Here is a 13,802-nt window from a genome sequence, read left to right as displayed (position 1 = left end):
AGAGAATATCCCTTTGGGAAAGAATGATTTAAATCAAATGAAATGTATTTTTAATTATTGTAATAAGCAACAGCATTCTACAGCATAGCATGGTTGAAATTGTACTTTTCAATAGAAGATTGTCATACATCAAACACTCTTACAGTGATGTATTTACAAAAAATGAACCGACACTGCAAGGGTTGGCTCACAGCTCCGATCACAGTAACAGCAAGAGTAAAGGGCCTGCTGTTGTACGCCGGGCACCAAAGGATGCTTGAATGGACGAACACAGTTGGCTGAAGCTGTGAAGCCCTTCGAGTTCTTTTCTATTGCACCTTCCTCCTTTTCTCTTCTTGCCCTCCTCGCTCCTTGCTCGCTCGTAAACCTATTCCACCCTCATTAGAGCAACGCGTAATTACTTTTCACCACGTTCAACACTACCCTCTCCTAGAGTCATCTTTTTCCATCCCGCTAAAAGCTAGTTTTCATACAAACTCGCACCCTTTTTTTTCGCTAGCGTCCTCTGACTGCCTATTCGCATACACGCAGCACACACTCAGTTTAGGGGGATGGGATTTACAACACGCGGGAAGGTTCTCAATTTACCTTTTTTGTTCTGTCCACTCTTTGCCCATTGTTCATTCCCGCAGCACCAATGCGAAGCGCGCGTGTGTTTAGTTTGAAGTGAACTTCCTCCACGTCCTTGCGGAGGAGGAGGAAGAGGAGGGCTGTGAGAATGATAACTGGGGGAATGTGCGCGAAAGAGCCAGAAGCAGTTACAAAACAAGTCATAGCATATTTTCAACTGTTGTGCACTGTTCTGCTGCTTTTCCTTCTCTATCACAGAGCGTGTATGTCCTTTCACTCATTTTTTTGTAGTTGTATGCCGTCTCTCATTTTTCATTTTTCAAATCCACATTTTCTCGCTCGCATACTCATCTCATTTTAACGAGCACTAAAAATCCACGACTTAGAAACGACTCGAAGCAGCTCGTTCACTAAGACAAAGAAACTAAACGGACTCGTAGAAAAGCATGGGATGAAAAACATTAAAGATATAAAAAGAAAAAGAAAAAAAGGCTAGTGATAATAAAAGAAAATACAAGAAAAGCCCTAGTGAAGGATAGCAAAAAGGATAGGATAGTGAAGGAAGGAAAAAAGATAGCGAAATAGAATGACACCAAAAGCGACAGAAGCAAGAAAGAAAACGAACCGATAAGCTTTAGCGATGCAGCTTACCACCCAGCAAACGGGCAATGCTAGCAACAGTAACCTACCCAACAGCACACAAAAACAACAGCAACACCAAAAAGAAAAGACGAAGCAATTTTAAACTGCTGAGAACACGTTATAGCAGCATAAAATGAGATGAAATAAACAAAAAAACGACAGGCAACAAAAATATATATAAAAAAAAATCCACCCCATTTGAACCGCAGTAACGATGCGAGAAGGAGTAGTAAAAGAGAGATTTAATAGCTAAACGAAATCGAGAGCGAGCGCAGGCAAAAGGACGAACAGGCAGAGAGTAAGCGAGAAGGCGCCTAACCTGCGGCACGGCGCTTAGTAGCTAAAATGGAAAGGGACGGAATGGTGCGCGAATGTTGAAATAAAAAATAAAAAATGCGTAACACACACACATACAGAGGACCAAAACTCAGAGAAGAGGGAACAACAACAACAAAAAAACTCGTTATACATCAAGCAGGCGCGCACAACACAACAAGCAGGCACACAAACGCAAAAGGACCGCCGAATGAGGACGACGACGACGTAGTTAATGCATGAGTATTAGGGCTCGTTATTATTTTCTAACACCGCGCGCGCCTATGTCGCTGCCAGCCAGGCCCAGTGCTACCCTCCACCCCTTTTCCCGCATCCTCTTTGGCAGTCCCCACCACCCGCACTTCACATTACCCTCCCCTTCTACAAGCTCGCGTTCTAGTCGGATGTAGTTACCGCCAGCACCATCACCCCAACACCACCAGCACCCATCCTTCAACACCACTGTTGAATGTCCTTGGCAGCATCCCAGTACCGTCTCCATTTGCCAACCCTCCTTCCCCCCCCCCCTGCTCACCCACCTCGTTGAAGTTTTACAGCATCCAAGGCAGGGCGCCCCCATCGCGGGTAGAAGGTGACTACAGAAATTGTTATTTTCTCAGCGATTTTTTATGTTCCACTTTTATATATGTTCGATACATAAAAAGGAAGCTTTTTTACAGTTTCCCCCCATCGTGATCCCCCCCCCCTTCTGTCTCTCCCTTCCACCTACCCCACCATGTAATGGTTTTTGTGTTGCATTGCCCACCACACCATGCCAGCCTCCTTCTCCGCATTGTCGCACCCGTCGCTGCTACACCATTACGTCTAACTTGTTTTAGCTTGTCGCTCGTGCGTTCTCTCTCTTTCTTTCTAGCTCTCTCTCTCTCTCTCTCTCTCTCTCTCTCTCTCTCTCTCTCTCTCTCTCTCTATTACTCTCTTGCCTTCGCACACTTTTCCTTAGAAGCTACTAGCAATTTGTTTCCCTTCCATTCGATGAACTAGAAACGAATTGCGCGCTCGGAAAGGAATAGGACGACCTTTTCTTTTTTTCTTCTTCTTCTTCCCAGTTTTGCTACATCACTAGCAGATTGGATGATGCTAGGCGTTTTAGTTTTGGTGGGGTGCGCCGCCGTGTGGGTGGTAGCGTTTTAGGATAGCGCATAGCAATAAAAAAAAAACATATACTGCGATAGTGGTAGTGCGCCAGTAACGGCGAGCATCGATACGGGGGGATCGGGGTAGTGGAGTAGTGATGGTAGAGAAATAGTAGTAAATGGTAGCAGTTAAGAGAATGCTGCAGGCATTTCCGTTTGCTTTTCCCCGTCCGTATGGCTTCTTGTTTTGTTTCATTTTCTTCCCTTTACCCGCTGTTCAGTGTTTGTCCTTTTTCCTGCACAGTACGGCAAGTCGTCTTTTTTTTTTTGCTTTCTGAGCTGCCTTGACACCTTCGCCAGTGTTATGATGCTTGGTCGGTTCGGCTTTTCCCAGGAATTGGAAGCCTCCAATATTCGTTCAGATGTGAAAGTTTTTTTTTTTCTTCTTTCCAATACTACTATTTCCTGCTGATTTTCCTTTACAAAGTACCACAACCGTCCTTCAGTATTGTCATTTTCATTTTATTTTATAATGATTTTTTTAATACTTTGTCCTGGGGGTGTGGACATAAAAAAAAACGAGATCACATAAAAGCATAGAAACCCGGACGGCGAGGAACTCGCCCAGTTAGTAGTGCAATAGGGCAGGAGCAGCAGGCTGGATGTCAGTGTCCAGGCCATGAGTTATGGGCAGATCAACAAAACGGCAAGGTTGCTTGGATCACGGGTCGCATGATGATACCCAACAAGCACACACACACGCACACACACAGACACACATGGAGTGGTCGTATATGTGTGGGCATGATTTGCCGCTTTACCTACATTTTAATATTTTTCCAGGGAATAAATTTTTCACCGGGGCAGCAAATAACTCTCCCCGGGTTCAACAAAAAAAAACAAAAACAAAACAGCGCACCAATGCAGACCCACCATCACATGCGGCCGCTTTTCCTCGGGCCCCGGGTTCTTGCCTCCCTCTTTCTCCTTCTCGCGCGCTCTCTCTCTCCCTCTCTCACTCTCGTCACAACATTAGCGTTTGACGCTGATGCTGCATTTACGTTATGAGGCTTCTAAGCCATACTAGGCGCGCGCGGCAGCAATATAGCAGTTTTATATTTCTTGCCCAGCCCACCCCCCCCCCCCTTCCGCGCAAGTGGAATGAAGGCACGAAAGCCCACCCAAGGGTGTGATGATATTACGAAGGAACGGCCACACACACTCTCCCCGTTATCGCTCGCCCCCTTAAACCCCCATCGTGCGCTTGTAAAAACACAAGCAAAGCGCGGCTTTCCATCGCTAGGGGTTCTGAACGTGTGTGTTGTGTGTTTGTGATGGAGTATATATACTCAGGACCATTTTGTATTTTTATTATTATTATTTCGCTCAGTTTTTCTTTTTTGCTTTTTTTTGTTGAGTTGCTCTATGCGGCGACTTTCCACACCGCACACACCAAACGTGTGTACGCGCGCGCTCTCGCTAGCGGAAAGTAAGTGTTCCTGCACCTTCCCAACCCTCTCCCCTTTCCATCGCATCCGTTCCCTTCCCCCCTACTCTTCGACTAGTATGTATGCTGCGTGAGAGTGTGCAAGGGAAGGGAGCAGGGGGCATGTTCTTGCCTTTTTTCTAATGCTTCACTCCCGCGCACCGTTATGTTTGATATGGCAATAAAATTGCTGTAATATCTCGCGAAAAAGGGCACCCTTTTGGTACTAAAAAAAAAAAGGAAAACTGCTACCACCTCGCCCCTCCCCTGCACCTCAACATGTGTGCACCGTCGCACCGCTACCGCAAAGATGGATGGATGATTGGGGCTGAAAAAATCACACGAACGCATGATGCGGTATGCGTAGCAGAGTGAGCGAGGCTGCGAAGGAAAAGATCACAAGAAGCCATACGGTGGAGCTTTGTACCCAGCCAGCCACCCACACACACTCGTACGCTGTGGAGCCGCGCTAAGTGAACTAAACTAAACATGCGCGCGAGCATGGAGCCACATGCACAAGCACCATAGGGACGGCTTTTTGGAGGAGTTTTTTGGCATTATTTGATACCCTCTAAAGAACCCTACCTTTCTTCAACCATGCCCTGCTCCTCGCCTTTACTGGATTCAATGATGTATGCGCGGTAACCTCTTCTAATGACTCGAGTACGTACGACAGGCACACGTATTCCCGGGGCAGCATGCTGTATTATAGTAAAAAGGCTACGGCATCAGTGACATGAGGGGGAAAAGAAAGGGGAACGGGTGTAGAAAACACATGGAGACACAGAACGAAAGAGGCACGCTTTTATCATTTTGGCAGCAACTTTGACAAGGGGAAACATTTTGAGCAAACGGTCGCGCTGGATACAGACGAAGTTGTCAGGAGCGGGAAAGTTAAAAAATATAGAACAGTTATTTGATTGGAAGAGACGGAATCGAAAACACCACAACGAGTATGATATTAGTCACCATCTCTAAAGTATGTTATAATTCCTGGGGTTTGATAAATCAAAGGTAGACACATGACGGTAGACAACACAACAGCAGCAAAACCCTTGTTGTTAGCCCGGATTATTTTTTTTTTATTTTTTGCTTGTTATGTCACGAAATCCAGAGGTTTTGAAAAGCGCATTTTAATAACAATTTAATGCAACTGTGTGTTACTTTGTAAAGAGATTCGATACCACGACCTACGGTGCACAAGTCGCAATGCTTGGCATGGTACTGTGCGACAGTCACGAGGAAGTAGACGATTTAAATGGGGTTTAAACGATACGATAAACAAACAAGATTCTTTTCAATGCAAAACCTCAAAACCTCATATTCTGATTCTAATGGACACACTAACTTCTCAGCAAATGATCCATTTCTTGTTATTCAAATTATCGTACAGCTAATTAGTGATAGTCAATAAGTTAGGTTTAATACTATTGTTTACATGTAATACTTCATAAATACGCAAAAAAAACTTGTTTATGTACAGAAGAGTCCAGAACATCCACTATCAAAAACGAAAGACATGCAACAAACGTATGTCAAAATGAAGATTGTTTTGATTTTCCTTCCTCCTCGACTAATCATAGCTGAACCATACTAATGATGATTGGATCTCATCCAAAAAATGGCAACCCGCGCGCAACCACTATCAGAGGACAGAAACGCACATGAAACCAAACGTTAGCTTAATCGCTTAATCGTTAGCTTATAAAAAAATTGCAAATCTTATCAGCAAAAAGAAAATGAAAAATCCAATGAGAAGTAGGAACTGCATGGGTTAAAAAAGAGGGAGCGCGCGAATCGAAGCATCATTTGCTGGTGTTGATAACATAACGCACCGGCGGCATTGTGAATAAAAAGAAACACATGCCACATGACCTTAAGTAACTAGTGTTGCTAAACTTGAAATCAAACCGCCGTGTTAACGTAGCAAACAATTTCTTTCCCGCTACAAGTGAAAAGTAATTTTATTCTTCAATGCATAACAACACAATAACGCAATTACGTTTGGTATCGCTTTTTTTGTTCCATTTTTGCAAACTCCAAAACTTTTAGTTTTGATTTTAGGTGTACTTATTCGCACATCCGCTTGGTAACAAAACTTGTTGCGAAAAACCGATGCACACGCACACACCGAGCAGAGCAGCGCCGCTAACTGTCCCGGGTGCTTAGAAAGAGGCTAACAAAAAATCCTCCTCGACTGTTGTGGTTGGGGGAGGTGTGCAACAGCAGCAGCAGTAGCAGCAACACATGTGAAATGTTTGCGTCCAAGGTCAACCCACGTCATGAGTTCGTTCTCGCAGAAAGAAGCAAGCTTTGCAAACTTGCAAAGAAACAACCCCGGACGAGTGAGATTAGAAGCGGAAGCACATGTCTTTGCTGTTGCACAAGTTTAGCGAATGGTGTGTGGCCATTCGGTGAGTGTGTGCGTTCGCGCTATTTGGTCCCGATGTGGTCCCGATAGTACTATTACTATTTTGGGGGTGACGGCGGCCACGGCAGCGGATGGTGCCTATCACACTGTCACGTCGACACGTACACTACTGCACCACCAGTGTACAGTAGTACTACACCGTCGGTACGCTTTGCATGTGTGCGCACCCTGCAAGACACGGTGCATGATTAAACTGTGCCACGTTTCTAATCTTGGGCCAAGTAGAGCAAAGACGTGGCCACACTTGCACACAGTTGCAATTAATTTTCACTTTCTTTCGGCCGATTTCATTGATCAGAAGTAGGTTTGACATGTGGCATTGCTGATGGAAATGAAAACCAGCAAAGAAGGAACATCAAGCCCCAAGCTTTATAATTATAATGAAGAATATGCATAAGCACTGTCGTTATGATAATATGTAATTAATTCAAACGTCAATGATTTTGTAACCTAGTCTCTGGCATTTATAGACACTAAATAACAGTCATTTCGTTCTGTTGGGGATAAATCAAATAAATATATCCCTATTGAGATCATTCTCATAGCATATGTAATACCAAGAGAGGTTACTCAACAAACAGCATTTAGTTATGCACTACAATATTACTTACCAAAGCGTTAATAATCTGCAAGAAACATCAAGTATTAAGACATCAAGAGTTTGCTGTCAAAAAAAGGAATAGAAAATAAAACACAAAAATTAGTTACATGTTATGAAATTGAACCTAACTTACATTGTACATCAGTACATCACCCTTCTCTATTGCCTCCCGATCATCCTCCGCCAGGCCCGACGCGAACGACCGATAGCGCTGTAAAACGCGCTGTAGTCAGCATTTAGTTTCGGGTTCGTGCCCTCCCGCCATCGACTGAGCGTGCACACACACACACACACTTATGACAATGTAAAGAAGCCCAAAGATCCAGGGACCAAAATAAGCAAAACTGAACGGGGCCAAAGACGCAAAGAGGAAAGGCAAACAGCAGCCAGCGCGACGGGAGAAGAAATCTTCAAAAAGATGCTATAAATTTTTTACCGATCGATACTATTCCCCCCACCCCCCTCCCGCCCCCCGCCTTTGTTATCGTCATGGTTGTCTTGGTTTTAAAAAACACAGCAGCCATCAGTCTCTTTCGCTCGCTCTCTCGCTGCTTATCGTCCCGAAACACTATCTCTTTCGCTCGCCGAGCCAACCAGCGTCGTCGTCGTCGTCGTCGTGTGTATTGGGGTTATAAATTTTAATTATTTACAATGCATTCGGTTGGCAGGCGCAGCAGCAGCAGCAGTAGCCTATGCTCGGGTGTGGGCTATGGCGTAAAAAATCTGCACTCTGGCAAAGGGATGGGGGGGGGGGGGAGGTAGATTGGAAAACTCGCTTCACCATTCGTTCGGAAAAGATAAAGACGGAGAGGGCTAAGCAAGCAACCTCCCCAACCCCCTCTATCCGGGGGTTGCACCGGGAATGTGTGCTGTGTATGTGTGTGAGAGTGTGAAAGAGAGACAGAGAGATAGATCCGGCATCTCTTCTTCTCTAGCCATCATCCATGTAATATTATACCAAATATGAATACATTAAGTTTTGCAGCCAAAACCAAACTTAAGACGAAGAGCTAAAACGGCACAAAAAAAAGAACTGAGCTACAAAGAAATCGAACATTTTCCGAAACTACCATCCTCCCCCGCCCGACTAAACCACTGTGCGCTTCCTCCGTCCCCAGCCACTAATGCTGCCCCCCATTCCCACTCCCCTTGTTATGCGGCACATCAATGACGAGCATGAGCAAGATGAGGAGAGCTGCTCGGTTGTGGTGCACGGAAGGAACGGTGTAATAGGGGAAAATATAGAAAAAAAAGGATTCTTAAACAGGACACCGAACGATTTGTGCTGTGTGTGTATGTATGTGTGTACAATTGGTGAAGCCAGCAGCAGCGGAAAGCGGCTACCCCGAGGAGCGAGGTGATGGAGGCGCGCGATTTATTTCTTCGTACTTTCTTGGCTTCATTGCCTCCTTTCGCGAGCGAGTTGGCGGTGCTGTTTCACCCCCCTATGGCTCTTTTTTTGTTGCTTGGTTTTTCTCGAGCTTTTCGCAGGATGCTGGCACATTTTACAGTTTTGTCTGTTTCCCACTTGCCTTCAGTACATACACAGCGACACACAAGCACACACAAACACAGTGTGTACACTCTCTAGCTTCCTTCGCATCCTTCGTCAATTACTGCCGGAGCTAAGTAACCGACTTTGCAATTTTCACTCTTCCCATTGCCCCCTTTCCCCTCAGGCCCTGTCTGTAAAGGGGGTTGGCTGCGCGGTGTGGCGGTGCCAAACCTCTACCTCCAAACGCGCACACACACACACACCACTCTAAGCTTCGCAGTTTGTGTCGGAAAATGGAAAAGATTAAAAATTTACCCCCATAAAATTTGTGAGCACGCACATGAACGCTTCGGCTGTGGGCCGGAGAAGCCCAGGATAATATTAGGAAGAGCAGCGAGAAGATGAGCTGCTGCGAGCTGTGGCGGAATAACACATACATACAGTGCAGTTTTAGCTAACAACACACCATGGCAGTGCGCGCTGAGCTGGCAAGGGAAAAAAGGGATGAGTTTACCAGGCGAATAAAAACAGAAGAGTAGTAGTAGAGCACACGAATATGATTTCCTTTCAAAAAACCAGCGACAGTGGCAGTGGGTGCAACTGCAGGGAGCGATGAGAAGGGGAATAGGCTAGCTCTTACAGTACATATACACAAGTACACGCGCACACATACACATATTTAACTATGCCTTTACTACACACAACTATAAGAGCCGAAGTAAAATGTTGATATTAGATGCTGGGAGGGATGGGATAGGGGGGGACAAGAGAACACAAATCGCAGCAAGACGCGACACCGAACTCTGCGCCATTGTGTAATGGTATTGGAAAGGGTACTTGATGTGAGCGTTTTTTTTTTTTTTATTACCACCCCTTATCCACCTTCCACTCCTTGGAACGCTTTTCTGCGTCCTTATCGATCCCGCTCTAATCAGCTTTTATTTTTACTTTTGCTTATCGCGCAATGACGCTTTTGCTTTGTTTTTAAATTTCGTTTCTAGCCAGAAGCGTAAGGTTGAACATGTACAATTCTACTCGACCGTACACTGTTAATAGTAGTTCGTAACCAAACTAACTCAATTCGGAAATACAACAGCGTTACCAATTGCTAATGTAGTGTAAGTCAGTGAGTGTGTCGTTAATATTAATTTATTGAAATTATTTTTTTTTTTAATTGATGAACATTTTCAACCCATGTATTTTGAAAACTTGTATTGTACAAATATCACAAGAGGCAAACATGAGAACATTCGATCGTTAGGGATCCATACACCTATATACTCACTTAACTCGTATCATTCAGTTCACTTTGTTATAAAAGTGTCATTATTCGTAGTAAAATAATGAGTGTGCTTCAAATTGTAAGCAAAGATATGGACTTCACACTCAGCACAAAGAGATTTCTACAACTCTTTTGGCTCTTTTGCTGTACACTTTTATTGTAACTCACTCCGACTAGTGAGTTACAGAATGAATTCAATCACAAAATAGTAGAGGTCACTAGTTAGCACATGGATATAAAGGTAGGTTGAATCTGGAATAGAGTGAGCCAGTGCGCGTAATTTGGCGAGTCGGGGAAGGATTTGTATAGTAGTGCATTTATGTTGTTTTTTTTTTGTAATATATTATTTAATTAAAGGTTAAAAAATGATATTTTTTTCTTAGAATTCGGAAATAACTATTGCCGTCTACTTATTAAAAATTTAATTGCCGTCTACTTAGTAAAAATTAGCAAGGCCACACTGAAGTGAAACCATGCTGAACACAGAAAATATATACATTTACGTTATCATTCCATCTAGACAAAGTTTTTTTTTCTTCTCGCAGCTATCCCAACAGCAACTATAATTGAGAATGTCAATTTCCCTCATAAGCTAGTTGGCAAACACAGAGAGCAATTCGAAGCAATTCGAAGACCGCTACCGCACCACCAGCGAGAGACGAGAGGATTGACAAAATGAAAAAGGAGAACAAAAACTATCAAACTCCACTTTCGAGAAAAAAAAACTAAGACGATGTAACAACAGACTAATACGAATGTATTTATGTCGTCTTGGTGAGCGAGAGAGCATAGTCTAGCTGGAAATGATCAAAAAGACTCTCATCAAAACGGTCGCTCATTTTCCATCCCGTCCTCACACTGTGCGCCATTATACACCATATCAACTGTTTTTTTTATTTTTTCATTTGGTGCAATAGTTTTAAAATTATGTTATCTTTTCTAATGTTACCACAAAGCTGAACAGACTTATAAAACCATTATTAAGACGCACCGATAACAACCAGTACTGATCAGGAATAATTACAATACGATTTGTCGGGTTTATCGAAAACATTAGTCAAAAGCTACACTAATATACACACCCAAGGGTGGAGTAAAATTTCATACACAATTCGGCGTTTGCTGCATAAAACTCGTAAGCATACCACACACCATGTCGAAGCTTTAGCTACCTCCTCCCCGGTCTCCTCTCGGCACGATATTTTATTTTTTATCGCTTTTTTCCTATCGTTCTCCTGCGTCCCCGCGGGTTTTCGCCCAGTGCTCCTTTCCCTCGATCCCGAAATGGGTAAAATTTGCGCAAGGATAATACCGAGAACCGCGCTGCCGTCTTTTCGTCCGCCGCCCCACGCAGCGGGAAACATAAAACGTAAAAATAGTAATAAAATGAGGGCCTACTGCAGTATCTGCGAAATAAAGTGTAGCAGCGGGCGAAGCTCACGGAACGGTTTCGCTGCGTCGTGAATGTTAAGTGTAATTGTAAAACGATGGATTTTACAACCATCGTCCCCTTCTCTCCCTTTCCCTCCCTCTCTGCCCGTTCCGCCCGCGCCCCCGACCACTTCCTTTTTATTTAAGATGCTTCATCTTCGTCTACCACCTCCCTAGCCTTGCCTTTGGTCGCTTTTTTTTTGCGATATAATTCCTTACCATTTTCTTATCCTCCGCACTAATGTCGCATCTCTCCTACACTCCTGACTATGCCTCTCGGCTTCCTCCCCCCGGTCCAAACTACTCAACCACTGTTCCCGCTCTAAAATAGCGCAACCACACAGACACACACACCACTGACTCTTCTATTACGATCTCCGCACCCTCTTTACCACTACCTTCAACCAACACTTTTATAACTTCCCCCTATCCCCGGCAATACACCACCGTCCACAGCATCCTCTCCCCACCAGCCCGAGATCCTATTACTTCGTTCGTGTAAACCCCCCCTTTCGTGCACACTATCATCATAAAGCATTTATGCAACAGAAAGAGAGAGAGACAGTGGGCGACAGAGAGATAAAGCCCATTTTGCGCAATATAATACAAAGTAATTTTGTAAAAAACATAGAGCCATAAAGGAGACCCCAAAAAAATCGCACCATTCGCGGCATTATATTCTCCCACAGCCTCCCAAGCACCCGCTCCACTCCTCCCGCCACCCCCTAAAGCCATACACCAATGCACGATTCACTACATTGCCGGGGCGCCCCCCCCCCACCGTGTGATAGAAAAAGGACGAAATAAAAACTTCAATCTAAACCTCCAACTCCATCGGCAAATCCCTACCACCCACTCTATCCACCCACTTTTACAGCATTCTTTACAACCACATTGTACCATTTTTCAACAACAAGCAAAAAAAAAAAAAGACTACAGGCAACCCCTCCACAGGACACATACATAGACAAGCGAGGGTATATAGAAAAACTCACGCAAACTAATCGCGTATGCCACCAACACGCGGCGCGCGCCCCCGGTTGCGAAACGAAGACATTCATCGTCGTGGTGGCGCGGCCCGTACGGGAGCGGGAGGGGTAAGGGAGCGTGGGAGGGGAGTAGGCGCATAAGGATAGAGGCGAGCGAGCACAAGAAGTAAAGGAGCAACTAAACCCACTCCTGCCCACTGCTGCTGCTGCTGCCGCTCAAAAATTGGGCACAGCAGCAACTTCCAATGCGGGAGAGTAGGGGAAAGTGCAGGGGGGGGGGGGGTGAGGAAGGGAGGGGAGGGATGCCTAGAGCATTAGGAAATAGGGAGCTAAAAATTTTACAACATCAGTAATGGCAACGAACGGAGGAGAGGAGAGACGAACGAAACCAGAAGCGAACAAAAAAAAAAATCCCGCCAAGCACTACACACAGCGACAAGTGAAACAAAAATACACCCTCCACCGCACCCACACACACGCAGTGTGCGCGCAAAAAGGGCGGGATGCAAAATAAGAAAAGAAAACCCAGGAATAAAATAAAAACGATACCGACCGAGCCGCGGCACTAACTAGCGCAAAAATCTCATTCCGCGAGGCGATTTTCCAAACGACCCTCTTCTCTCTCTCTCTCTCTCTCTCTCTCTCTCATACACACACACACACACACATATACTAAACATGTACTAAAAAATCCACCAACAGCAGCATCCTCCTCCGCCGATCGTTTCCAAGGATTCTAAGGAAGAAAATTCCACCCGCACAGCGCCTCTACCATCTCTCGCGCCGCACGGCGAAGGACGCGAGCATCAATCAACTGTGTTGTTACTACTTCTCTGCCGCGCCGGAAGAATACACACCACGCGGGGAGGGGGGAGCTGATAGGAAATGATAGGGGTGGTGGTGTGGTAGTCCTGTTCTCTCTATTCGCCGTTAGCTGTGCAGCATCATTCACATCCGCTGCCTTTTCTTCCATGCTTCCCTCTAAAACAGCCATGCACCTCGCGATCAAGCAACCCAAAGTACGCACACAACCACCAAAACTGGTGCGCGACCAAGCCGGGGGGGGGGGGGGGTGGAGGAGGGGAAAGCGGGAAAGCTATAGCAAAACAAACCGTAAACAGAGAGCAACCGTCGGTCGGAGCCTGCTGTCGGAGCGAACGAGCCAGCGAATGAACGCGAGAGAGCAAAGAGAGAAAAACGTGGAACACAGATGGAAAACAGAGAGAGAGAGAAAAACTAAGCGTGAACTATTTAGGAAAAGTGCTAACCCACCTATAATAGGACTAGGAGTGCGGAAGAAGAAGCAAGAAGATAACTACGGCGGTGAAGGATGGTACGGGGGGGGGGGCAAGAGAGGCAGCGATTATAAGGATAGTGACAGGTGGATCGGACGTGATGGGCGTTTGTGTAGGGAGGAGGTAAAAGAAGGAGAAAAAAATGGATCTATTTTATGTTTATTATGTATT

General features: G+C 45.1%; 1 protein-coding gene across 9 annotated transcripts in view; it reads right to left on the bottom strand.

Annotated features, from left to right (window-relative positions):
- Nucleotides 1-13,802, bottom strand: part of LOC121590696 (broad-complex core protein) — a 114,518-nt gene that overhangs the window by 49,548 nt on the left and 51,168 nt on the right. For all 9 annotated transcript variants that reach the window (XR_006004469.1, XM_041910583.1, XM_041910591.1 and 6 more), the window contains one exon: nt 7,150-7,202. The gene's annotated coding sequence lies outside the window, so the exon portion shown is untranslated. The remainder of the gene's footprint in view (nt 1-7,149; nt 7,203-13,802) is intronic.

This window comes from Anopheles merus, chromosome 2R (assembly GCF_017562075.2).
Source record: "Anopheles merus strain MAF chromosome 2R, AmerM5.1, whole genome shotgun sequence".
NCBI classification, from domain to species: domain Eukaryota; kingdom Metazoa; phylum Arthropoda; class Insecta; order Diptera; family Culicidae; genus Anopheles; species Anopheles merus.
Note: the sequence above shows the minus strand (reverse complement) of the source record. Positions and strands in the feature narration are given on the sequence as shown.